This window comes from Pogoniulus pusillus, chromosome 3 (genome assembly GCF_015220805.1).
Source record: "Pogoniulus pusillus isolate bPogPus1 chromosome 3, bPogPus1.pri, whole genome shotgun sequence".
In the NCBI taxonomy this organism is placed as follows: Eukaryota; Metazoa; Chordata; class Aves; order Piciformes; family Lybiidae; genus Pogoniulus; species Pogoniulus pusillus.
The window spans coordinates 13,681,249-13,708,213 of record NC_087266.1 but is presented as its reverse complement, the minus strand read 5'-3'; the positions used below and the strand labels follow the sequence as shown (position 1 = coordinate 13,708,213).

The following is a 26,965-nucleotide window of genomic DNA, read 5'->3' as shown; positions in this document are numbered from 1 at the left end:
TTGCTTCCCTTCCTACTGAAAAAAAACCCAATCTATTTTCCATCTTACTTCCACTTTGTACTCATTATACAACAAATAAATGACTCAATATGCACCTAATTATTCCCACTTTGCATCCAACACAGAACATCCACCAGATTAAGCAAAGTATACTTTAAAATAAAACACTGTCAAGCTACAGAATGCTTGTAACTTCATTAATACAAATCATAAATGTAATAAAATATTCCAATTATGGAAGAACTTTTATCCAAAATAAAGCAATTTTAAAGTGAGAAATGTAGTTTGAGATAATCACAAATATTTTTTTTACATCTTTCAAAATATGCTAATATAATACACAGATTACAACTAGTTAGGATATGTTTCTGCCATAGCACAGGGTTCAGTCACAGTGAATATGTTCAGTAAGTGCTTTGTAGCTTTTTCAAATTCACTGAAGTCATGTAATAAGAAGTGTTTTTCAGATATAAAAAAAAGTAGTTCTCTTCTTTGAAAACTCCTTAACTTATTGAAGGAAAACTTAATTCCAAATAACATCAACAGAACTTTATAATTTCCTGTATTCCATCCAGCTCAGTAATTATTGCTTCTGGTTTGTACATAGATGTATCTGGCACTTTACAAATGTTTGGAATTTTTCTGCCTGTTTGATTAATAAAAAGGAGGTTTGGGCCAGCTTTTTCTGAAAAATAACACTTAGGGCAGATACTGTAGATACCTGAGGACATCACTAGTCTTACACCACTCAGTGAAGAGAACGTAACAACTAGCTTCTTCTACATATCTTGTGATCTTTGACCTGAAGGAGCAGTGCTACTTACTAGTTGTAATTTCTAGGCATATATGAAGATGCACAATAAGACTCCTAAGTGGGTTTTGTTTGTTGATTTTTAGATATACTTCTTTTTCCTACTACTTCAAGCACTTTCCTACAATATATTTCAGCTCAAACTTGACATGTATTCTCTATCAAGAAAGTATGGAGCGTTACTAATGTGAGATCCATAGATTAGCCTACACTGCATGCTTTTAATTGAAACCTTAACTTATTTTCCCTTTGGCTGATGATCATCAGAGTGAGCTGTCAATTCTGAATGTGAAGGAAGAACTAAGTACCAAAGGTCAACTATTTCAGTACAAATCAATTAAAGTAATTAGATGGATAGAAACCCTATTATATAACCCTTCACATTGCTACAACAATACGCATATCTGTGTTAGGTGAGCAATAATACCTAATCCACAGCAAAGGAGAAATTTGTAATTGACAGTGTTAGCATAAATTGCTTGATTAAATTACTAATACCAAACTGAAGCAGTCAGAATCTTAATAACCAGTGTGTGAAGGAAGCTTCCTGATGGTTTTCTTGGCAACAGTTGCGTTTACATTTGCAAAACCATGGGATTTTTTTAAGAGATCAAATAGCTTCTTGGACAGGAAAAAAAAACAATCTAGGGTGTAGTTCCCTTTTCAGAAGTGGTTTGGAACATCTTGAACTAGAAAACACCAGTTTGTTTGCTGATGCTCAAACACAAAATCTGGTATTGTATTCAAACTACCATGTTGCTTTAAAAGGCCACTTTTGTTCTTCCCCCTATGTTCTCCAAACAAGATACTTGCTTTATTGCCATCTTATTGTGTTCTTCAAAAAATGCACTTGCTAGCAAGGACTGTCTCTTTGCTTGCACTATTGCCTGTCAGAAAATAGGACCTCCTGCAACCATGGATCATAACCCAACAGAAGCTGCTCTGACTCTGTACTGGTGTCCTGTGGTGTTACTGAGTCTGCTGCTGTGCTGGGCCAAGGGTAGTGTGTACAGAAGTCCTGGAAATGTCTAACAGGGCTCCTCAAGCTAGTAGGATATTCAGGGCACTGCCAGCAGCCTTTATTCCCAGCAAGATGTATCTCACATCCTTTGGAGGACTGGGCTCACCAGTGACCTTCCACCAGGAGATTTAGTCACTACAGGACACCATAGAGTTATTTTAAGGGACAGAGTGATGACAGGAACATGAGCTGATACCGGAACTGTACCAGGGTTATGGACTGAAATAGCCTGGACAGAGAGGGTGAGTGAGCTGGATTCATGCCATAAACAGAAGTACAATTCAGCCTATAACCTTAGAGTCATAGAATCATTTAGACTGAAAAAGAGTTTTAAGATCAAGTCCAATCATTAACCCAGCACTGCCAAGTTCACTACTAAACTATGTTCCTAACAACCACATCTATGTATCTTTTAAATGCCTGCAGAGTTATCGATTCAATCACTTCCCTAAGCAGCCTGTTCCAACGCTTGATAACCTTTTAGGTGAAGAATTTTTTCCTAGGATCCAATCTAAATCTCCCTTGTTGTAACTTGAGGCCATCTCCTCTTGTGCTATAACTTGTCACTTGGGAGAAGAGACCACCATCTGCCTCACTAATAATCACCTTTCAGGTAGTTATAGAGAGCAACAAGGTTACCCCTGAGCCTCTTTAGATCAAGGCCAAACAACCCCAGTTCTCTTAGCTGCTTCTCACAGGACTTGTTCTCTAGATCTTTCACTAGCTTCATTGGTTTTTGGACACGCTCCGGCAGCTCAACATCTTTCTTGTCTTGGCGGGGCCCAAAACTGAACACAGTATTCAAGGTGTGGCCTCATTAGTGCTGAGTACAGGGACATGACCACTTCTCTACTCCTGCTGTTGCTCTATTTCTGATACAGGCCAGGGTGCTTTTGGCCTTCTTGGCCACCTGGGCACACTGCTGACTCATTTATCTGTTTGTCAGCCAACGCCTTCAGGTCCTTTTCTACTGGGCAATTTTCTAGCCACTCTACCCATGCCTGTAGTAGCACTGCACGTGGGTTGTTGTGATAAAATATTTACTATTAAAATGTTAATTTACTAAGAACATACTGTTACTAGAGTGTATAAATAAAAACTTTGCTAACTTGAAAAGATGCCTACTGCATCAGGCTTATGCAGGTAGAGCTGGCATAAGCACAATTCAATATTCAAACAACTCCCTTTCCTTAAAACCTATGCAGATGGAAGAAACTGAAAGTTAAGAGGGGAATATGCAGAGCTTGGAAGCTACACAAGTCAATAGAGATCAAATCAACATTCAATGCAATGAATGCAAGAGCAAGAAATTCTAACTGTGCTTAATTAAAACAGTTAAATTATCCATTAGGGTTTTTTTTCAATTAACATTTATGTTCTGAGAAGGATCATTTTTACTTTGACACAGAAATCTGTGTATAAGCTTTTGATTAGTATGGAGACATTTATGATTCATAGCTAAAGTAATAGTACGGAGACATTTATGATTCATCGCTAATCTTCCTTTAAATTGCTAAGTTAATGAAAGGTTACCTATAAAAAAATCTGTTCCCTGTGATATGCATTCTTACATATTATCCCTGTTCTGTGTTTGTGTCCAGTGGAAGCAGACAGTCTTTCACTTTCCTTAAATTATCTATCTCCTGGTTCAAAGCTTTTTTTTTTCCCCTTGAGACAGCTCATGTATTCTTTTCTACCTCTGGATTTTTTTCTCTAGCTCTCTGTGGTTTGCTTTAGTGTTTTCTAATATTTTACAGTACACTCTCCACCTTTGCATTCATCTTTGAGACCTTTATTTGGCTTAGTCTTCCTCTAAGAATCCTATGAATTAATCACTGTGTATTGTTGGTGAAAACAGCTATCGCTAGCAATTAAACAATCCTTACACACAGACAATGAAATTCACTCTCATGCTCTGGGCAAATACACTGGCAAAACATCTTAAGCATTTTTTTACTATTGAATTGGCACATAGATCTACAGATTGTTAGAGAGGTAAGATTTTGTGTTGCCTTTTAAGTGTTTTAAAAACAATAGGTTAAAAAAGCCCCAGCTCATTATGATGGTCATTATTCCACTGTCTTCCTGCAGGGAAACAACACTTCCATGAAAAGGTCTCCTACCTTCTTTGTCTGAGATGTACTAATAAAGATGAATTCACAAACCTTCCAAAACATCCAAAACTTGTCCAGTCTTTGCAAGGAAATAAATTAGTGTGCTCTATGCAGGGATTTACATTCACGTAGGGCAGATCCATAACACAAACACATCTGCACACTAATTTCCTAAACTGAAGACAACTTTGTGATACTAAACCCTTAATATTCCACGGTCTCTTGAGGCAATTCTTAACAGGGGCTGGTTTTAGCCACAGAACCTAGTACTTGCTTGTGTACCTTTGTGGCTATGAGCCTATTCTGATCCTCTCAGTGAGGATTCATCAAAGGGATGCACTATCAAGAGAGAAGAGCAGCTTGTTGAAGGATGCAGACTTGAGCTGTTTGTACGGTTCCTTATAATGGAATAAACAGAGGCTGTACAGCTGATCTCCAACAAACTTTCTGACACAGCTGGTGAGGGAGTCAAGAAGAGAAGATGCCCTCCTGGACCTGTTTCTTGTGAACAGGGAAGAATTTGTGAGGGAAGTAAAGACTGGAGACAGTCTGGGGCTCAGCAATCATGAAATGATTGAGTTTCCTATCCTAGGGGAAAGAAGGAAAGAGTTTAGTAAAAATGCCACCTTGAACTTTTGCCTGCTCAGAAGTCTGATTGACAAAGTCCTGTGGGAGGCCACCCTGAGGGATATAGGAGTCCAGGAAGGCTGGACATACTTCAAGAGGGAAGTCTTAAAGGCATAGTTTGAGGCTGTTTCTTTGTATCAAAAAATTAGCTAGTCAGTAAAGTCTGGCTAAATAGGGCTGGACTTCAAGAATAAAAGGAGAGTCTATGACCTCTGGAAGAGGAGACAGGTCTCTCATGAGGACTATAAAGTTGTAGTGGAGCTATGCAAGGAGAAAATTAAGAGAGGCGAAGCACAGATAGAGCTCAACCTAACTACAGCCATTAAGGATATTTGTCGCTGTATATATTTATTGGTGATGGATGAAATAACAATGACATACAATAGCTGAAGTTGAAGCCCAAGGACAAAAGTCAAAGGCTGTTTATTGCTATATCCACAGTCTTTCATATGCCATTCTACAAGTTGTGCTAGTTCTACAAGTTATAGAATACAGTGATTGGATAAAATATTATTCCAAACATTCTTACTGGATAATAGTGAGATGTTAGCCAGGGTCACAGTTGCTCAGGATCACATCCAGATGATTTTTCAGTGTCTCCAAGGATGGACACTCTGGGGACACTGTTGATGGTCCTCTCACACAAAAACTCTGCTTCCTGATGTTCAGAGAAACTTGACTTTTTTCAGTTTTTCCATTGTTTCTGATCCCGTCACTGGGCATCACTGAAGAGATTCTGGCACCATCCTCTTTGAACCTTGTTTTCAAGTATTTATAGACACTGATAAGATGTACTCTTCTAAAGGTTTTACAGTGCCAGCTCTCTCAGCCTTTTATCATAGGTTTTATTGTCTGTGGCCTTTCACAGGCAGACAGATACTAAAACGTAATCCTAGAGTAAGCACATGTACACCAGATACTTTGCTGTCAAAGATCAAAACCATCAGTGCTTAGTGTAATGGCACTCAACATAAGGCAGAAAGAAGTTTTCCACTGTGGTAATAATATTAATATTAGAAGCTTAATTAGCTGATAGTTAATATTAACTGCTTCTCATATGCATGGTTCCCAACATCACAGGATGTTAAGGGTTGGAAGGGCCCCAAGGAGATCATTGAGTCTAACCCTCCTGTCAGAGCGGGATGATACACAGATCACAGAGGAACACATCCAGACAGGCCTTGAAAATCTCCAGAGAAGCAGACCCCACAACTTCTCTGGGAAGCCTGTTCCAGTGCTCTGTGACCCTTACAGTAAAGAAGTTCCCCCTTGTGTTGAAGTGGAACCTCTTGTGCTGCAACTTACACCCATTGCTCCTTGTCCTATCCCAGGGAGCAGTGAGCAGAGCCTGTCCCCCCTCTGCTGGTCAGCCTTCAGATACATACAAACATTTATCAAATCCCCTCTAAGTCTTCTCTTCTCCAGATTAAAATGCCCCAGGCCCTCAGTCTTTCCTCATAAGCCATTCCCTCCTGTCCCCTAATCATCCTTGTAGCCCTCCACTTGACTCTCTCCAGCAGATCCCTGTTCCTCTTAAACTGAGGAGCCCAAAACTTAACACAGTATTCAAGATGAGGTCTCACCAGGACAGAGTAGAACCTCCCTTGATCAGCTGGACACACTCTTCCTAATAAACCCCAGGATCCCATTGGCCTTCTTGGCCACAAGGGCACATTGCTGTGCCATGTTTTTTTTGTTATCCACCAGGACCCCCAGGTCCCTCTCCACAGGAATGCTTTCCAGCAGATCACCTCCCAGCCTGTACTGGTGGAGTTTGTTATTCCTCCCCAGATGTAGGACTCTGCACTTGTCCTTGTTGAACTTCATTTAGTTCCTCTGTGCCCAGCGCTCCAGTCATACACTGCTGCCTCAAGTTGTCTCTTGCCAAGTGCAGGATTTTGCACTGCCTGTTGCTGAGGTTCCTGACAACTCATTTCTCCAGCCTTTTGAGGACCCTCTGAATGGTAATAGCATTAGCCTCCAGAATTACCAGCCACTTCTCTCAGGTTTGTGTCAACTGCAAGCTTGCTGAAGGTACACTCTGCCCGATCATCCAGATCACTTAAAATGTAAATCAGGGCTGGAACTGGTATTGAACCCTGGAGTTCATCATTAGTTACTGGCTTCCTACTAGACTCTGTTGCTGATCACCACCCTCTGGGTCTGGCCATTCATCCAGTTTTCAGCTCACCTCATTGTTTGCTCATCCAGCCCAGGAAACAGCTAAGAGACTCATGAGATACAGTTTCAAAGGTTTTCTGAAGTCCAGACAGACAATAGCCACTGCTTTCTCCTTATCTACCAGCCATGATCCCTGGTGCTGTCTTCTGTCTCAGGTTTGCTCCTTCCTGACCTACCTCCATCTCTTCCTTTCACTGCATTTGGCTCTTCTCAGAAACATCCTGTAACAGCTCTCTAGCCAATCCTCCTCAAACATCCCATAGGTTTTTTTTTTTCCCATGAGACCCAAGATGATCACACTTTGTTTTTTAACAGTGTTCTTGCTGAGCTTCTCCCTGAATTCTCCTGAGAATTTCCTTCAGTAGCCAGTGACTTCTGACCCTGGGTCTTTGACGCTACTTATGTTATCTCCTCTTCATTAATGCTTGTGTTTAATTAGTACCTTACCTTTATATTTTATAATAGCCACACATTACATAATAGAATTAAATATGATTATATTAATAGACAGTTATATGCTATGAATAATGATATTTATAATAAATAATTACTTTTATATGTTTTAATGTTGTTATACTTTCCATATCTCTTTTCCCAGTGTTTTAAGGGTAGAGCAATGTAGCTTCACGTAACACACATCATTGCAGCTCGTGTAAGTGCTTGCTGTGCATTTCCCTGGAAAGCATCTGAGAGTAATAGCCCATTGTTTCTCTGATTTCTTTTTTGGATGCATTTCTATTCTGCACTTATTGTAGTGGAGCCTAGGGATACTAGGCTTCATAAATGTAGCCTTTGGGAACATTACCTTTATGCTCAGTGAAAGCCAATGGCACCTATATACCTCAGTGATGCTTAGAAGTTAGAACTAGATTGGCCTCAGGCTGTTTGTAATAATTTTGCCTTTCCAATAACTTTCAGAAAAGGAAAAGATCCATTTTATAGGTGTCATAAATGTCAATAGCATATAAGTTCCATATATTTAACCATCATTTATCATTACTATCGTTACTAGAAATATATATATTGACAGAATAAATAGGCTTGAGCAAACTGGATCAAGTACTGTGTAGATTTCCAGTGACCAAGAATAACAGACAAGAGGGCAAATATTAAGTAATTTACACAAAACTGTTGTCATATTGTAACTGTTTTACATATGAGACATACAGCTAACAGATCTCAGCATTACAAACAGATCTCACAATTTTATTCCACAGGGTTTTTGAAGGGAAGATGGAGGACTGGAGTCTCAGATAAAGACTCACAGTCAAAATTATGTGACAATTGCTATCATAATGCAACCCAACAAAATGTGCTGTAACATCATCCCGTCTAGATGTGAGCAGTCCCACATTACTTTGTAGAATAGTCAATGACTTATTGCAGCCTCAAATACTTTGCCTATTATTTTCGTGCAGTCACCAGCAATAATTCCTATTAGGAATTAAGGACAGGAAAAATGTGATATGATAAAGCTAGAAACAAAGTACGATTTCTTTTTACTAAGAGCAACAGCAAGTGTAAAGAGAAAATTCTATCAGCAAGTAATGCTATTAGAAACACACTAATAAGATGTACAAAAACATTAGAGCCATCTATGTGGAGAAGAAATCATTGACAAGCACTGGCACTGTAGCAGATGTAACAAGATAATAGCTGGAACTTGCACTGAAGCACCATGACAGACAAACTTAGACCCCATAGGTGCATTGCGTGAAAGAGCAAAGACAAGGTAAATACAGTAAAGACTAAAAACTTGGCACATTAGATTTCAGAAACCACCACAAAGGACTTTTCTAAGGTGATCAGAAACATTATTACATTTCATAGCAGCCTTAGTTTCCTAAGCACATAGGGTAGTATACACAGGCAACAATAAGAAAAGCCTTGTTGTGACTTGAATTGTTTTGGCTTTACTGCTGGTTTCCATTTTGAAAAGTAATTGCCATCTTATAGACATGGAATACAGAAAAAAATGTAAGTAAGGAAGAATTTGAAATCAGTCAAGGCTGTCTGCAATTGTAGAAACCTTTCCAGGTGAATTTATACCATTTTTTTAAAACAATGTAATTTAGCACTGACATAAGCAAATTAAGTATGAACAGCACAGAACAGAAAGATTTATTCTAAGCCATCTAGTTGGTGTATAGAACTTCACTGTAAACACAGTTAGTGTGACTATTGTGAAGCCTGAGGTTATGGCTTTCATTTCAAAACCCTCTCTATAGAGGAAAGATATTGAATCAATAAGCCTTGTCATTTCAAGGGAATTTGCATTCTGTGGGTTTTATGTTCCCATCTACAGTTTTGCATTAATAAATGATAATGAGTGTCAATCATGATCATAGAGAAAATCTCTGCTTACCTGAAATGTCCCTTACTTTGAAATAGTAAAACCCATAGAAGTGTTATTCTGAGATTTCAGACACAGTCAGACAAGATCCATCAGTCACCAGTAGGAAGCGCATATCTTGGGATACATTTCCAGGCATATGGCTTCCAGACACAAAATATTTCTGTGCAGTTTCGAAAGAAAAAGCTTGAGGCAAAAGGCTGAAATATCTACTAATGAAGCACATGAGAAATTCAGCTTTGCAATAACATACCAAAATATCTCAGTGCCCATCTCTATTTGTATCCAAAGCAGTTTGGATTTGTGGACCTCATCTGTCAAGAAAGTTTGCTTCGTTAGTTCTATTTTATTCATTTTCAGACTGAAGTCCATGGAGCTTCAATGATGGCACATTCACCATACTGCACACACTGGTTATCCAGGACACCATTCTGACACTTTGAACTCCAGATTTCACAAGAAAAAAAAAAAATTCAGTTTCTATTACATTCTTCTTGCATGTGTGTAATTTAGAAGTGATGTTTTATGCTAAGTGGATTTCACTTTTGAGACTTCTGAACATTTACACAGCCCATAGGTAAACTTCAGAATTGTCACTGTCACTCTGTGTATTCAGATTTCAAAGTTTTGCAAACTCCCCTGGAGCAAAATTTTAACTCAAAGGTCAAGCAATGTTTTAAAGCACCAAGCTGGATTGTGTCAGACACTTCCTCCTAGACAACACTTCTAAAGCTTTGCTCACCTGAAAGAAGTTTTCATTTTTGACAGTTATTTTAATATTTGACTCCTAAATTTTGCAAGTTGTTTGCCCTCCTATTCTATGAGAAATACCATAAAGACACATCTGGAAGGATTAGAGTATGTTTTTGGCTTGATTTATTTAGTATCAATTTCACATCCCTCCTACAGAAATGAGCAGAGCTAAGTCCTGAGAATTATCTTCCTACAGCCTTCTCCTCTTCCTGAGGAGAGCCAGAGGGAGCTGGGCCTTTTTAGCTTGGAGAGGGGAGACTAAGGGGTGACCTCATTAATGGTTATAAATATGCAAAGGGTGAGTGCCAGGAGGATGGAGCCAGATGCTTCTTGGGGGTGCCCAGTGACAGGACAAGGGGCAATGAGTGGAAGTTGAGGCATAAAAGGTTCCATGTGAACCTGAGGAAAATTTTTTTCACTGTGAGGGTGACAGAGCACTGGAACAGGCTGCCCAGGGAGGTTGTGGAATCTCCCTCTCTGGAGGTATTCAAGAACCATCTGGATGTGTTCCAGTGATATCTGCTCTAGGTGATCCTGTTCTGGCAGGGGAGCTGGACCAGATGATCTTTCAAGGTCCCTTCCAGCCTCTGACATTCTATTATTCTATGATGACGAACAACAAAAACATTGACATTTTATTATTTATTTGCTTGTTTTTACAATCTCCTCCAGAGAGAGCAAAGAAGTAGCTCTAAAAATATTTCAGAGCATGAAGCCCTTTCTGAAGTCCATGGAGCCTGACAAGATCCAGCCAAGGGTCCTGAGGAAATTGGCAGAGGAAGTTGCTGAACCACTGCCGGTCATATTTGAGAGGTCACAGCAGACTGGTGAAGTTCCTGCTGAATGCAAAAAGGAAAACATAACACCCATCTTGAAGAAGGGAAAAAAGGAGGCCTGGGACACAAGCCCTGTGACGAGAGGCTGGGGTTTAGCCTGGAGAAGTGAAGCCTCAGGGGTGACCTCATTGCTGTCTACAACTACCTGAAGGGAGGTTGTAGCCAGGTGGGGGTTGGTCTCTTCTCCCAGGCAACCAGTAACAGAATGAAGGGACACAGTCTCAAGGCAAGGGTTGTTTCTTTCAAAAACATTTTGAGAACAACTGAAGTAGAATTTCTCCATTCTTTGTCTTCTGTCACTGAATTTCAGGGAAGCAGAAAATTAGTGAGGATAGGCTTTGTGGGCTGATGCTGTGGGCAACAGAATCAGGGGGTTGAGTTCATCCATTTAACATGTTGTTTGGTAAGATCTACATTTACTCTTTTTTTTCCCATCTCCTTTAGTTATTCAACCAAAAAAACCAAGGCCCTCTGAAACTGATATTTGTTCTTGACTTTGCCTAAGTTCTAAGGTTTGGAAATTCAGCTTTAAAATGAGAGAATTCCTTACATTTATGCTTAGTATTAGAAGAAGGAACCACATTTGAATGTAAATTCTCAGTAGAATGTGGGGAATTCTGAACTGTAGCATTACATTCCTTTTTTTTTTTTCTTTTAATCAACATCCATTCCCCACAGATGACTGACAACGAACAGTGCTGGAACCAGGAAAAAGAAAGAGAATAAATAAACACAAGAGAAACTGTCAAATACTAGACTTAAGAAGAAAAGGGAAGCAACTCAGTTGTGTCTCTTCCCTTCATGATCACTTTATTCCTAAAAATGGGGTAGAGCAGAATAGAGTATTAAAGCTCAACTAGACTAGACAGGGCTGGGTGCTAGGTTGGACTGGATGATCTTGGAGGTCTCTTCCAACCTGGCTGATTCTATGATTAAAGGTGAAAAGAGAATCAGAAATTCTGATACAGAGAAACCAGGGAACTTACAAGACTCACAGCATCTTGCTAAGAGTAGCAGTAAGAATTAAAATCTGTCAGGTTCCATTTGCAATTTTGTTATCACTGGCAAAAACAGGAAAAAAAAAACACCCCAAAAAACAAAAAACCCAACTCAACCCAAACCAAACAAAAAACCCAATCAACAGACAAATGCCACAGGCATCAGCATAATATTCCTGGAGCTAGTAAAGGATAATGTAGACAAGACTGCACTCAGGCCAGAAAAAGCAATTAGATGAAGAATTCTAAAAATTATCAAAACTGTCCACAGGCAGGTGCATTGTATGGTAGTTGGCCAAAAAAAAAACATAGGCATTTACAGAATTGGAACTGTCCATTATGATATTGATGAGCACTCGAACACAGAAAACCCAAATATCAGTCGCTGCTATTACTTTAACCTCTACAGAGAGATAGTTTTGTCTGAAAAAATAGCACCAAGTCTCTTGTGCTTACTCATTCAAGACATTACTTGACCTTTGAGTTAAAACCTTGCTCTAAGAGAGTTTGCAAAACTTTGAGATCTGAATACACAGAGTGATGGTGACAATTCTGAAATTTACCTGTGGGCTGTGTAAATGTTCAAAGGTCTCAAAACAGAAATCTCTATGAAGGAGACAACACCAATCCTGCAGGATAAAGACTGCAGACAAAGAGAGATCTTTTACTTATTGTACTCAACTATATTTATAGTAGGATTTTCCATCTTTTTTTTTTTTTTGGCAGTTCTTTCTGCACTGAGTTTTTCATACAGTTACACTGACTTGTAGTCGTATGGCTACTAAAGTTGATAAGAGAGCATACATCACAGAATGTCAGGGGCTGGAAGGGATCTCAAAAGATCATCTAGACCACACCCCCTCCCCGCCACAGCAGGATCACCTATACCGGAACACATCCAGGTGGATTTTTAATATCTCCAGAGAGGAAGACTCCACAACCCCCCTGGGCAGCTTTTTCCAGTGTTCTCTCACCCTTACAGTGAAAAAATTCCACATCATGTCTACATGGAACTACTTATGCCTCAACTTCCACTCATTACCCCTTGTCCTGTCATCGGATATCACCAAGAAGAGCCTGGCTCTATCCTCTTGGCACTCATCTTTTACATATTTGTAAACATTGGTGAGGTCACCTCTCAGTCTCCTCACAGTTAAGGAGCCCCAGCTCCCTCAGTTTTTCCTTTCTAAGGAATATCTTCCATTCCCTTAATCATATTTCAGATGCTGCTTCACCAGGGCAGAGTAAAGGGGGAGAAGAATGTCTTTCGACCTACTAGCCACACCCCTTCTAATACATCCCAGAACAGTATTGGCCTTCTCGGCCACAAGGGCACACTGCTGACTCATGGTCAGCCTCCCATCAACTTGGATCCCCATATCCTTTCTCTCTTCCCCTTCATTCAAATGACCATTACTATCTCTGGGAACTTACTTATGTAGAGACTATAAAATAAAAGTTTATTCACCTCCTCCTTTCTTGCCCATCTATCTCCTTTCTCCACATCTAATCACTATCTGCAAAAACCTTTACCAGGGCATTTGCAAGTAGATTTTCTTTAAAGAAGGTCCCACTCAGATCAACCTATTCTAAGACTGTAGAAGCAGAAGACAGGCAAAAAAGATTCAATCATTTCTCATCAGACAGATCCTGAAGAAGCATTGCACATTACACTATTGACTGTCTCAGAGATGTTGGCACATATACTAGGATCTTCTAGAAACTACTCTGATGCCAGACAAAAGCTGAGGGCCAGGATGACATGCATGTTGTCTGTAGAAAGGCATCCCACTTTTAACAGAATTCACTTGAAGCATTCAATAATTGCTCTGAAATACTATGCTTTTGATTTCATTGATAGCTTATCAGGCTTTCATTGGGTATGAGAAAAGCCTTTTGCTAAAAAGACAGCATAACAAAAATCCTTATATTGCTAGTGCCAATCTATTCTAGTTTCATTTGCTGTAGCTATAGGTAAAGAGATTTGTTATTCTTTTTACTGGTCAAATGCAATCAGAGATTGTCTTCTACAATTATACCATAGGTCCTCAGTCTTATTCATAGTAATCCAAATTGTTCAAGGTTTAGGAAGTTTCATGTTTGTCAGTATCATAGAGTATCATAGTATCATAGAATCAACCAGGTTGGAAGAGACCTCCAAGATCATCCAGGCCAACCTAGCACCCAGCCCTAGCCAGTCAACTAGACCATGGCACTAAGTGCCTCATCCAGGCTTTTCTTCAACACCCCCCGGGACTGTTTAAAGTGGGGGAAAAAAAAGCAAGAATATATCAGTTTGGATATTTTACTGAAATAACTTCTTAAGTACTTATACAACCAGAAAGTGAAAAGCACTCTAGAATACCCAGAAGCATAGCTCTATCTGATATTCACAGTACAAGTTGGAGATAAATATTCATGTGCTTGTCCTTTTCAATATTCAGATAAATATTTACTAAGCATAAAATAAAAAGTGATCCTGGAAGTCAACAGTGGGAGCATTCCCTTTCACCGTAGAAGTCCCGATGAGGAGAGGCTGAGGGAGCTGGGGTTGTTTAGCTTGGAGAAGAGGAGGCTCAGGGCTGACCTCATTGCTGTCTGCAACTACCTGAAGGGAGGTTGTAGCTGGGTGAGGGTTGGTCTCTTCTCCCAGGCAACCAGCCACAGAACAAGGGGATTACAGCCTCAAGTTGTGCCAGAGGAAGTACAGGCTGGATGTTAGGAGGAAGTTCTTCACAGAGAGAGTGATTTGCTATTGGAATGGGCTGCCCAGGGAGGTGGTGGAGGCACCATCCCTGGAGGTGTTCAAGAAAAGCCTGGATGAGGCACTTAGTGCCATGGTCCAGTTGACTGGCTAGGACTGGGTGCTAGGTTGGACTGGATGATTTTGGAGGTCTCTTCCAACCTGGTTGATTCTATAATTCTATGAGCCATTGGTTAAAGACTCTGCTCCAAGTTGTTTTTTGTTATTTACATGGTTGGAAGAGTTAAAAGGAACATCAACATTACCAAAATCCACTTATAAACTACCTTGATGATTAGAAAAGTGTTTGGGAAGATAGGCAATAATGCTTTGGAAAATCATAAACTCAAAGTGGTACATCCTCAATATGTATTTTAAACACTAATTTACCAAATATTACCAGGGTAAATTTCCTGCTTTTTTCCTTGCTTTTCACAAACACAGCCACAGGATGGCAGGGGTTGGAAGAGCCACAAAGAGATCATTGTGTCACTGCATGTCCTCACCTTAATACTAAAATGTCTAAGAAATACTTAATTCTACTAAATCAATGCCTAGCAAGGAGAAGCTTAATGTTTATCCAAACTGCAATATGGCCCTTGTCTACTTGCCTTAGGACTTTCCACTCGCTACCCAAGGGATGTAAATGCATGGAAGGCTTTGGGGAAAATAAAATAATGATTCTGTTGCATCATTTAAAAGGTAATTTCATGAGCGTGGGTGTGGGGCTTGGAATCAGTGCACTAGCAGAAACAAAATCCCAGTCATTACACAGCAGTTCCCATCTGTACCTCTTTGTTTCTACAATGGAGGGCTGTGCTCTGGACTTTCATTTCCTAGCAAGCTCAGTCCTAAGGAGCAGAGGACAAAGACAACTCAGTCAAGGTTGGGGAACAGGCTGAGAGAGCCAAGACTCAAGCATTAAAGCCAGGTCTCTAGAGTCACAATCTAACCCATGCATATCATCTAAGGGTCTATCATGTGATTTTGTTCTACCTGTAACTGCATAAAATATCCTCTGGGGAATTCCTTCATTTGGAAGTAACCTCTGAGATGACCCAGTCCAGCCATCAACCCAGCACCATCATGGCCATTAAACCATATCCTAAAGTGCCATGTCCACAGGTTTCCCAAACATCTCCAGGAAGGGGGACTCCACCACTGCCCTGAGCAGCCTGTTCCCATCCATAACCACTCTTGCACTCCAACCTAGACCTCCCTTAGCATAAGTTTAGGACATTTCCTCTCATTCCATCACCTGATACCTCACTTCAGCCTTCTTCCTTGACAAACAGAGTTTCAGCCATTCTGACATAAAACAGCATCAGTGAGAGCTGAGTTTTACCTGGAAGTGTTTCCTCCAGGCTCAGTCGATGCTTCTCAACACCTTTCACAGGTCCAGTCCTGCAGCCTCTTACTGTTTTACAAGCACACAAAAAGCAGCAGCTAAGGAGAGAGGAGCTCAGACCAAGCAAGGAGGCTCAACCAGCACCCATGGGTGATGACACAGCAATCAGCAAGTCTCCAGCCTAGCTAACCGGGGGGCCACCAGGCCCCCCGGCCTTTAGATCCTGCTCCCAGTCACCCAGTGCACACCACAGAGACTCACCTGGGGGTGACACAAGGAGGAGAATCCCTCTGCCCAGTTGGGCAAGCTTAGGGCTTCTGCCCTTCCTGGCACTGCTTATAAAGGGGAGAGAGCAGCGAGGGCAAAGTAGTCACACCTGGGGTGGGAGGAGAGTCCAACAGCTCCCAGGTGCTCTGGGTTTGGGGCAAATAGGGGGAAAGGTGTGGGGTGAGAAAAGGGAGGTGGTGCTGAAAGGAGAGAAAAAGGATGGAGATGAAAGGATGAATATGGGAAAAAGGAAGGAGATGGAGAGGAAAGGAGGAAGATGAGGTGAAAGAGGAAGATGGAGAGGAAAAGGAATTGGAACAAAAAGGAGGAATAAAAGGAGAGTGGGCAGGGAGGGCAAAGTGGTCACACCTGAGGTGCAGCAAAGAGAATTTTCCCTCACATCCAACCTAAACCTCCCCTGATAAAACATGAGGCCATTTCCTCTCATTCTATCTCCTGATACTTCATGGACAGTACCAGATTTCCTACCTGACGAGAACACTGACACAGCCTATTGCCAGGGTGCACAGTCTAGATCTTCATGCCCAGCTAGCCTACTTTGCAGCCAGCCCTGACTTGCTCCTGAGGATCACAACTTTTTAAGGACTTCAAAATGCCAACTTTCAGGGAGTTATAGAGAGCAATGCGGCAACAGCATGTTTGAAGATTCCTCTGCTCATCTGTAACATTGCTGAACCAAACTGCAATGATGTCCTGAGGGAAAAAACAAGGGAAGTCTTCACCATCATGAAACCCAGGTAGCCAAGGCAATCAGCAACAGAACAAGGGGACACAGTCTCAAGTTGTGCTGGGGGAAGTATAGGCTGGATGTTAGGAGGAAATTGTTGGTAGAGAGAGTGATTGGCATTGGAATGGGCTGCCCAGGGAGGTGGTGGAGTCACCGTCCCTGAAGGTGTTCAAGAAAAGCCTGGCTGAGGCACTTAGTGCCATGGTCTAGTTGACTGGATAGGGCTGGGTGCTAGGTTGGACTGGATGATCTTGGAGGTCTCTTCCAACCTGGTTAATTCTATGATGATTCTATGATGATTCTATGATGATTCTATGCACCCATCTTTTGAAGAACAGGCTTCCACCTTGTGAAGCAGATAATGTACCTGCTGTGAAATTCTGAAACTCTTCAGAGCTTTCTAAATGTAGTAATTTTTTTGTCCTGGCTGCGGCTCATATAATGGTACTGCTCTGAAAGAGGCTGATTCACACAGGCGTGTTTCTGACTCTCATGGTTTGCTAAGGTTGTTTGCAGGAGAAAGAGGAATCTCCAGCCACCAAGCACTAAAAGCAGTCAGTACAGACTAGTTGTTTGTCTTAGCTAAGGGGATTTGCAACATACTGCCCTTAATACTAACTAGAGTCTTCAAAATGTTCCTTGAAGTAATTCAAGCAGAATAGATAAATGGAAATACATAAACCAAGCAGATATTAATTTCAATCTCAATAGTTCTATGTTTTTGATTTTGATCTTATGCACACCTATAAGTCATAGAATCACAAAATAACAAAACTTTAGAGGTTGGAAGGGACCTCCAGGGATCGAGGCCAACCTCCCAGCCAAGGCAGAATCACCTGGGGCAGTTTACTCATGAATGCATACAGGTGGGTTTTGAAAGTCTTCAGAGAAGACTCCACAACTTCTCTGGGCAACCTGTTCCAGTGCTCCATCACTCTGACTGTAAAGAAGTTTCCCTTATGTTGAGGTGAAACCTTCTGTGTCCCAGTTTGTTGCCACTGCTCCTTGTCTGCTGATCACCAAAACTAGATTTGTCCTATCCACTTGACACCCACTCCTCAGATATCTGTACATATTGATAAGATCTCCTCTCAGTCTTCTCCAGACTAAACAGCCCTGGGTTTCTCAGTCTCTGTTCATTAAGGGAGACACTCAAGTCCCCCAGTCATCCTCATGGCTTTCCACTGGACTCTTTTCAGTATTTATATATATAAACACCATCCATATATAGTTTTGTGAGATAATGTCAAAGAGAGAATGTGTTACGAGAGACAAAATAGCACTTAACTGCTAAATACAGCATCTAACTGCTAAATATAAGCAAATCATCTTTTTCATTCTGTCATAACTGAAAAAAAAATCCTTTTTTTTTTTTTTATCACTTTGTCTTGTTATCCCACTGTATAGGCCAGCACTTTGTTCACTGTCTCCATTCCCAGATAAACACATCTTATTCCTCATGTCCACCTAAGATCATTGTCACATCATAGCTGCACTTCAGTCTAATGATTTTTGAATGAACCAAATTAAAAATTAAAAAAGACAATAAAATTAAAGAGCACATTTGTGCATTTTTGAGCACAAGATTTTTATAGTCCTTGGAAAAAAGAAAGGAAGTAATTTATTCCCTTATCTTCCAAAATCAGAAGCAGAGACACCTTATGACTCATTCACTTCTGCATTATAAAGTCAAACAAACAGTACACAAGTCATTGCAGGGAGATTTAACTCTCATGAGTGGATGAACTATACAAAAATAACCAAGACATGTACTGCATGGTAGGGCTGTTTCAGTAGTGCAATCATGAGAGCTTGATGTCACATAATCTTAGCACGTTTTGGGTTGCAAGGGACCTTAAGGATCATACAGTTCCAACCCCCCATGCCATGAGCATTGACACCTTCCACTAGATCATGTTGCTCAAAGCCCCACCTAACCTGACCTCAGAATTAATAAAAAAAACCTTTTTTTTTCTTGTATGCATATCAGTTCTGTGGTTTTAATGTGTCATTTGTCTGATAAAAGATTAGATTTTATGATACAATTGAAACAACTAAAAACATCCACCATTTCCAAATGGGTTTTGTTTCAGCAGGGCAAAAATTGACTTTTCATTAGCTAGCAGCAATCCCAATGTGCAAACTGAAAATAACCTTTATAATTAGAAGGCCAGGTAAGAGTGCTTGCTGATGCAAATAGAAATCCTTTTAAAAGTCAGTGAAACAAAGTCTGATCGTCCCTGAACAATCCCTGCTGCAGGTTTTTGAGGTCAGTCTACAGTTTGGTATGATAACATACAGAGGTCTTCACCTAAGTTAGTGTCCTATGGTCTTCTAGCATCTTCATGTCTGTGGCTCATTCAATATTTAACATCTTGAAACCAACAATGAGAATTAAATCTGTTAAAGACTTTTAAAAGCTTGTAGGACATGACCTACTGCTGTTTATACATTTGCAGACAACCACTGCCCTCTCATTCCATATATCATCAAGATATTTTCATAAGACTTAATAGAGAATACATTTTATATGTATGCAGATCAAGGGAAATATTGATTGCTCTCTGGTCCATTGCTATATAATTTCCATGAAATGTCTTCTTTGAGTGAATCTCACTTGATCTCCTGAACATCATGCAAAACAATTCCAAAACAGCCTAAAAAGTTTTCATTGCCTTTATCTCACTGTTCAACTTCCACATATTTCTACAGTTTCAACTCCCAACAATTAATCTTCATTACAGATATGTTTAGGAAATAAATGTGACCATCCAGAGCTGCAAAAAGTTCCAATGTACCTGTACAGAGATATTGTTCTGTGATAATTTGAAGCTAGCTAGAATGTTTTGGAGAGAAAAACTAGATTACAGGCCGTGAAAGGAAAACAATGGTGATGTCTACTTCCCTCATAGGCTTGCTGAGATGTATAAGAACAAGAATCAAAACATAGATAAAGCACAACTTCTCCTGCTGGGGAACTCCGAGCTGCATCTCTCTAACCTCACTCTCCGTTTCTCTGACTGATCCACTTTGCTTCCTAATCCCCTGGCCGAACCTCCATTCTTCCTTGGGACTGGGGTAAGGTTGAGAGGGGTAGGGGGAAGGTGAAGGGGAGGTTAGGAGCCCCTCCTGGGGACTCAGGTTCTGGGAGGGGAGTTGTGTTTCTGTATTACCTTTTACCTTGTCTATTTCTGTATATAACTGTATATACTGCAAATATCTGCTTGTATATTCTGCTAAGCTGTAAATAAGCTTCATTCAATTTCCAGAGCCAGCTGAGTCTAGTCTGGATGATTTCTAAAGTGTGGGGGGGTGGGGAACACCCAAACCATCACATATTGAAGACTTCTTTTTATACTCTACAACAAGGATTTTTAATTTATTATTCTCAAGTAAGGAAGTTTTGCTGACAATTTTTTTTTAATTGAAGTTTGCTCTAAAGCAAATTTGCTCTAACTGGGAGAAAGCAGGACAGAGCTGCAATCTCTTGCACTTTGGATGCTGCTTAGACTTTGTGACAGTTCCCAATGCAGAAAGGCTCATATAACTTATTTACTGTCAAAAAGCCCAGACTAGTCTTTTGCTGAACTTTTTGCAATAACTGGTGAAATGATGACTGTTAAAAGTGGATGCTTATTTGAGAATAGACACTCCACGAATATGGAGTCCTGAATGGAGTGCTTCAGGCAAACTGGAAGAAGCTATGGCGTGCAGCAAAATGTAAATAAGTATGGTGCAGCTGCTGCCTTACAGTACCAGAAGATAGTAAGATATATAATCAAGCTTTTAAAGTAGAAAGATTTTTTGTTGTTGTTCTGGGTTTGGTAGTTGTCTTTTTGTTTGTTCATTTGTTTGTTTTATGTGGGGATTTTTTCTTTTAATTTGTTTTCATTTTTGTTTTCAAACTAATGTATTCTTTGACTCAGCAAGGGTATCAGGAGGCATTTACGATGTTCTTAATACAAGCATGAGTCATTTCTGTGTATAGGACACAGGGCAAAATTAAGTGAATGCAGTGCTAGAGGCAAGAACCTGAAGGAGCAGCTAACGCTTTGTCTTTGGTTAAGCACTGAGAGGTACTGCATCTGTGTTTTCTACAGCAAAAGGATATGCTCTCTGTAGAGAGATGTCAACAGCAAGGAATAGCATGCCCAGGGAGTATGCTGAAAGGCAAACTAGAACAAGAAAAACAGGCATTTCCCTTGCCTCTTAGTTCCCTTCTGCATCTGTCATGACTCACCACCCCAGCAGTCATTCACATTTAGCAGCGCACATAGTGGGCTTCAAGCTCCAACAATTCTCCAGAAGTACTTTAACTGCACTGATTTACATAAGAAAGGTTTGTTGCTTTGTTTTTGATTTGTTTTGTTTTTTTTCCTCCCCTTCATTATCTAGGAAGTTCGTGACTCATGGACATCAGATTTTTACTACAAGAAAATTGATGAAAAATGAACAAACATGAAGTCAGTCAAACACATTTAAAACACAGCAACCTAATTTTTAGCCACCTTTCCCCCCAAGCTACTGGATCTCACATACAGACACATCCTGTACACATTTCTCCTGCAGAGACAGGTCACCACCAAAAAAACCCAACACCTTTCTATGATTATTATTGTTCTTCCTAATTGTGATTATTTCATAGGTGAATATACATACTATTTTATTCCTGCATATACAGAATGCTTTTGAAAGAACATGTAAACTGAATGGGTTACAGAGAACCCATGCCAATGCAATAGAATCATAGAACAGTTCATGTCCTTCTTGTTTTGAGGGTTCCAGAATCATAGAATCATAGAATCAGCCAGGATGGAAGAGAATTCCAAGATCATCCAGTCCAACCTAGCACCCAGCTCTAGCCAGTCAACTAGACCATGGCACTAAGTGCCTCATCCAGGCTTTTCTTGAACACCTCCATAGATGGTGCCTCCACCACCTCCCTGGGCAGCCCATTCCAATGGCAAACTGCACTCTTTGTGAGAGAATAAATACAAGAAAATGTATTAGAACCTTATTTGAGTAGTATTCAACGTCCCAGAAGTTGTGCTTATACAATAACTTGTATTTTTTTCTGGACACAAAATTACACACTGCCCTCTGCCTGTACAGCCTAACCTCCAAAGTGGGTATGATGGTCGATACACTATCAGGACACAAACTAAGGGAAGGACAAATGCAGTGAAAGAAGCTGAATGATAGTTCATCTGAACCAGCTCTTCTCTCACTGAATTTGTGTTGTAATTCTTCCTGAAAAAGGAAAGATAACTCTTGGCTCTGTGTGCAAGCTCATAATACAAAGCAGCTGTCAGTGGGTTTATGTCATGGGCAGCTTTCATGTCATGATTCAGGTGGTCTGTTCCCATGTTGGAAATTATTTCTCTTTTATAACCATTTTCTTCATATTAGAAAATCCTATAGCATTTCTGACAAATGCAATAAAAAAATGTGTTTCAAAAGTGCTGAATAGAGATTATCTCTGAAGTGGAATGTGATGACAGCTGAGCAGCATAAACCAGGACTAATGTCAAAATATTAGGGCAGGAAGAAAAAGAAATACTGATTCTTTGCCTAAGCATAGTCTTATGGATTGGAAACAGCATACAGAGGTGGGCTACCTAGCAGAGACTAGGCTTTCATCCCCAAAAGATGTCTCATGTAAATTTGACAAAAACATGGAACTTCAGAGAATAAGTTTTCCATTAAAGCAGTAATTAAAATCTTTCATGACTGTTTTAAGAGTACTTGATTATTCCAAAAACTATATTTTGGCTAAATGGGCAAATAGAGAGATACAGAATTTTAAAGTATGATTTTACAATTACCACAGTTGTTCATCAGATGATAACTTAGTTACTGTCTGTTTAAAATTGATCACTGGGTATTAAAAAAAACAACCAAACAACAAATGAACCTCCTGAGAATCTACCAGAAAACATTCTGAGCACCTATATTCTGCTTGTACTAATGTTTTCATATTTTTTCTGATTAATAAGAAAGCAAAACCAGATAAATTTAGATATAGAGATTACTTAAAGCCTACTCTCAAGTCAAAACCATTAATCTCTTTTTGGAGAACTTGCTAAGTCTCAACATATTTCTGCCTCAACCTGCAAAATTAGACAACAATTCCTTAGAATCTTTGCCTATATGTTCACAGTAAAAATAGAAGAAGATATTTAATCAGAGGATTAAGTAAATAAATCTCACTCATTTCCAAGGACAACTGCCTACTAGACTTCTTTGGACACCAACAACATGCTCCCTATGAGTTCTGTTTAACAAGCAGTCTGTATCAAGCTCATATCTGGAGCTAAACTATAGCAATGGCTCCATTTCTGATGATCCTCTTCCCAGAAAAAAAAGGAGAATTAAGAAAAGGAGAGAAAACCCAATGTTGAAATGGAAAGGCATCTAATGAAATAGTCAAATGAATACTGATTTTGAGTTACTTAAGAATATAAAATTACACAAAGAACCACAAAAAACATCCAATTTGATGAAACCTCCAAGATCATCCAATCCATCCTTCCACCCAACACTGAAGGGTCAATACTAAACCACATCCCTAAGTGCCAGGTCCACATGCTGCTTAAACACCTCCAGGGGTGGTGATTCTACCACTGCCCTGGGCAGACCATTCCAATATTTGCTAACCTTCTCTGTGAAGAAGTATTTCCTAGCATCCAGTCTGAACCACTCCTGGTGTAATTTAAATTTGTTTCTTTTAGTCCTTGTTGCTTGCCACTGGGAAGAAGAGTGAGAGAGCAGTGAGGTGTTCCTTCAGTCTCCTCTTTTCCAGACTTAACAATCCCAGCTCTCTTAGATGCTCCTCATAGGCCATGTGCTCCTGGCCCCCCACAGAGCCTCATTGCCCTTCACTGGACATGCTTTGTAACCTCAATGTCCTTCTTGTAATGAAAGGCCCAGAATTGAACACAATGCTCCAGGTGTGGCCTCACCAGTGCTGAGTAGAGGGGGATGACAACTTCCCCGTTCCTGCTGGCCGCAGTGTTTCTAATACAAGCCAGGATGCTATTGGCTTTCTTGGCCACCTGGGCACACTGCTGACTCATATTTAATCATTTGTCAACCAGAGCCCCCAGGTACCCCACCAAGTCACAGCTTTCTAACCACACATCCCCAAGTCAGTAGACTACCATGGGATTTTTGTGACCCAGGTGGAGGGCCTGGAACTTGGCATTGTTAAATGGTATACAATTAGCCTTGACCCATTGGTATAACCTGTCCAGGTCTCATGGACCTGTCCAGGTCTCATCTAACCTGCCCAGGTCTCATGGTAAATCCTCCCTACTCTCTAGCAGATCAATACAGCCACCCAGATTGGTGTCATCTGCAAACTTACTGAGGGTGCACTCAATCTTCTCATCCAGATCACTGATAAAGACAAACAAAAATGGATATGATTCCTTCTCATGTACTGATTGTATTTTCTTCAAAAAGTTATGACCAACACACAGAGGATAATTTAAGCAGTTTTATGATGACCAATTAATTTGCATTTCTTAGAGCTTTGTATCTTATATTTGATCCTGACACTCTGAGTGCCTGTTTGTGTAAGTGCATTGTCTCTCATCAGTATGACCTCAGATCTCAACTTTTTTTTCTGTTAATACATAGAATCATAAAGTCATGGAGTGGTCTGGGTTGCAAGGGACCTCCAAAGGTCATCTAGTCCAACCTCCTTTGCAGTAATCAGGGACATCCTCAACTAGATCAAGTTGCCCAGAGCCCTGTTGAGCCTCACCTTGAATATCTTCAGGGATGAGCCCTCAACCACCTCCCTGGGCAACCCCTCATGGGAAAGAACTTGTTCCAAACATCCAGTCTGAATTTGCTCTTCTCTAGTTTGAAACCACTTCCCCTTATCCTATCACTACATGTTTGCAGCTTTTCTTGGACTTCTGCTTGGACATCGCAGAGTTTGAAGGAACTCAGTGCTCTTTGAGACTTTTCTCTGTCCAGTCTGGCAGAAATCAGTCAATTTGTGAAAGTGATACCATGGAAAGAGGTATAAGAGTGATAAAAAAAAAAAAAAAAAAAAGAGAAAGAAAAGAAATCAAGACCAAACTTTTTCTTTGTTCCTTAGGTGGCCATGCCTTAAATCCACCTATTATTTTACTTCCATCAAGGGAACACTGGATTTCCACACTTGACCCTAAGAGAGGTAACTTTACTTTTGAGTAAGAAGGAGAAAAGACTAAAGCTGTTTTATTTTTAATTTAAAAAATCTGACTTAAAACCTGCTTTAAAATGTCTCCCCTGCTTACATCACTTTAATTTTTTGTACTATGTTGTTGTGACACATAGGAGACACAGGAAAAGCTTAGCATTAGATAGTCTGAATAATCCAAGTACAAAACAATTTACCTCAATGAAGCATTTTCAGAACTGACAGCAAGCAGATACAATGAGAAGTTACATTCTTGTGAAGGTCATATCCTCAGTAATAGCACACAGAAATTTTAGGCATCTTATTAAATTTCCTTCTATAAATTATGCAAACAAGACAGAATAAAGATCAAAGAGAAGCCTCAAGAGACCATAGCCAATCATATACTTGATACGTTTGTATTACCTACCCCTTACATAACACATGAGCTATAGTGCAATATTGTTTTAAGATAAACCAGGCAATTTGGAATAAAAGCTTTAACCCTTATAGCTATTTAAATAAAACAATGCAAATAATCCCTCTCTTGCCTTTCCACTCTCTTTAAATAGCAAGAGTTGCACTTTGTAAAGCTGTACCACGAATATAGCAAATTTTCAACATAAATTTCCAAAAGAAAGAAGTATTCATGCATCTAACAAAGTGACACCCATTTCCTCACATTGATATGCTAAGGTTTTGTTGTTTTGTTGTTTGCTTGTTTGTTTTCTGGGAAAGCTAATAACTATTCTATTTCACAGTATCACAGTATCATCAGGGTTGGAAGAGACCTCACAGATCATCAAGTCCAACCCTTTACCACAGAGCTCAAGTCTAGACCATGGCACCAAGTGCCACGTCCAATCCTGCCTTGAACAGCCCCAGGGACGGCCACTCCACCACCTCCCCGGGCAGCCCATTCCAGTGTCCAATGACTCTCTCAGTGAAGAACTTTCTCCTCACCTCGAGCCTAAATCTCCCCTGCCGCAGCCTGAGGCTGTGTCCTCTTGTTCTGGTGCTGGCCACCTGAGAGAAGAGAGCAACCTCCTCCTGGCCACAACCACCCCTCAGGTAGTTGTAGACAGCAATAAGGTCACCCCTGAGCCTCCTCTTCTCCAGGCTAAACAATCCCAGCTCCCTCAGCCTCTCCTCGTAGGGCTGTGCTCAAGGCCTCTCACCAGCCTCGTCACCCTTCTCTGGACACGCTCAAGCATCTCAACGTCCCTTTTAAACTGGGGGGCCCAGAACTGAACACAATATTTATTAAAGCACAAGCTTTGTCTTGGGCAGAGCTTGTAATACAATGAAAAGTTCATGTCTCTCTATGGGTGATCTGTGTAAAGAAGAACGGAGGAGTAGAAAAAGTTTCTTTAATGTTATATATCTTGGACTTCAGAAAATTGTGATTGCTGATAGATACATAAACACAGGCAAAAAATAACTTCAAATATAACCTATGAGCCCCCAGGGAAATAATCATAAAGGACTATATTACCATGTAAAAAGTAGTAAATGTCCCTCATAAAGATGGAAGAGAAAGATGGCATGGAAAGCACAGATATCTTACATGTGAAAACATGAAAATAATCTCTACTAGTATTCAGGTGCTCTCTGAACATTCTATGTTTGGGACAAATTTCTTATGGACTTCAGATCCAGGAAGAAAGCTGCAATGAATCTATTTTCCTTCAGTGTGAGATTTTAGTGGACAGAGGAAAGAAGGAGGGTACTGTCATCCTCACTGGTCAAATACAGACCTCAAGACCACGTGTGTGATTATGCTGCAGATTTTATACAGTAGAAGAGTAATAATTTCAAGTTGAATACAAGTGCTAGATTGTATGGTCGTGCTCTGGCAGGGGAGTTGGACTCGATGATCTCTTTGGGTCCCTTCCAGCCATTGACATCCTGTGATCCTATGCTATCCTGTGTGTAGGACATGAGAAATGAAGAGTGTAAGAAGAATTAGCTTTTCAAGACTACTTAGAGTGT

The 26,965-nt window shown here is 40.3% G+C and overlaps 1 protein-coding gene and 1 long non-coding RNA gene across 10 annotated transcripts in view; both read right to left on the bottom strand.

Annotated features, from left to right (window-relative positions):
* Positions 1-26,965, bottom strand: part of CNTN5 (contactin 5) — a 736,829-nt gene that overhangs the window by 283,980 nt on the left and 425,884 nt on the right. The window lies entirely within an intron of this gene.
* Positions 7,302-9,549, bottom strand: LOC135189749 (uncharacterized). Of its 2 annotated transcripts, XR_010308283.1 has the most exons (3): positions 9,361-9,549; positions 9,120-9,270; positions 7,302-8,188 (listed from the first exon to the last, which is right to left on the bottom strand). It is a non-coding gene; the product is annotated as an uncharacterized LOC135189749 (long non-coding RNA). The 2 variants fall into 2 exon arrangements; XR_010308282.1 differs by having other exon boundaries at positions 9,120-9,549.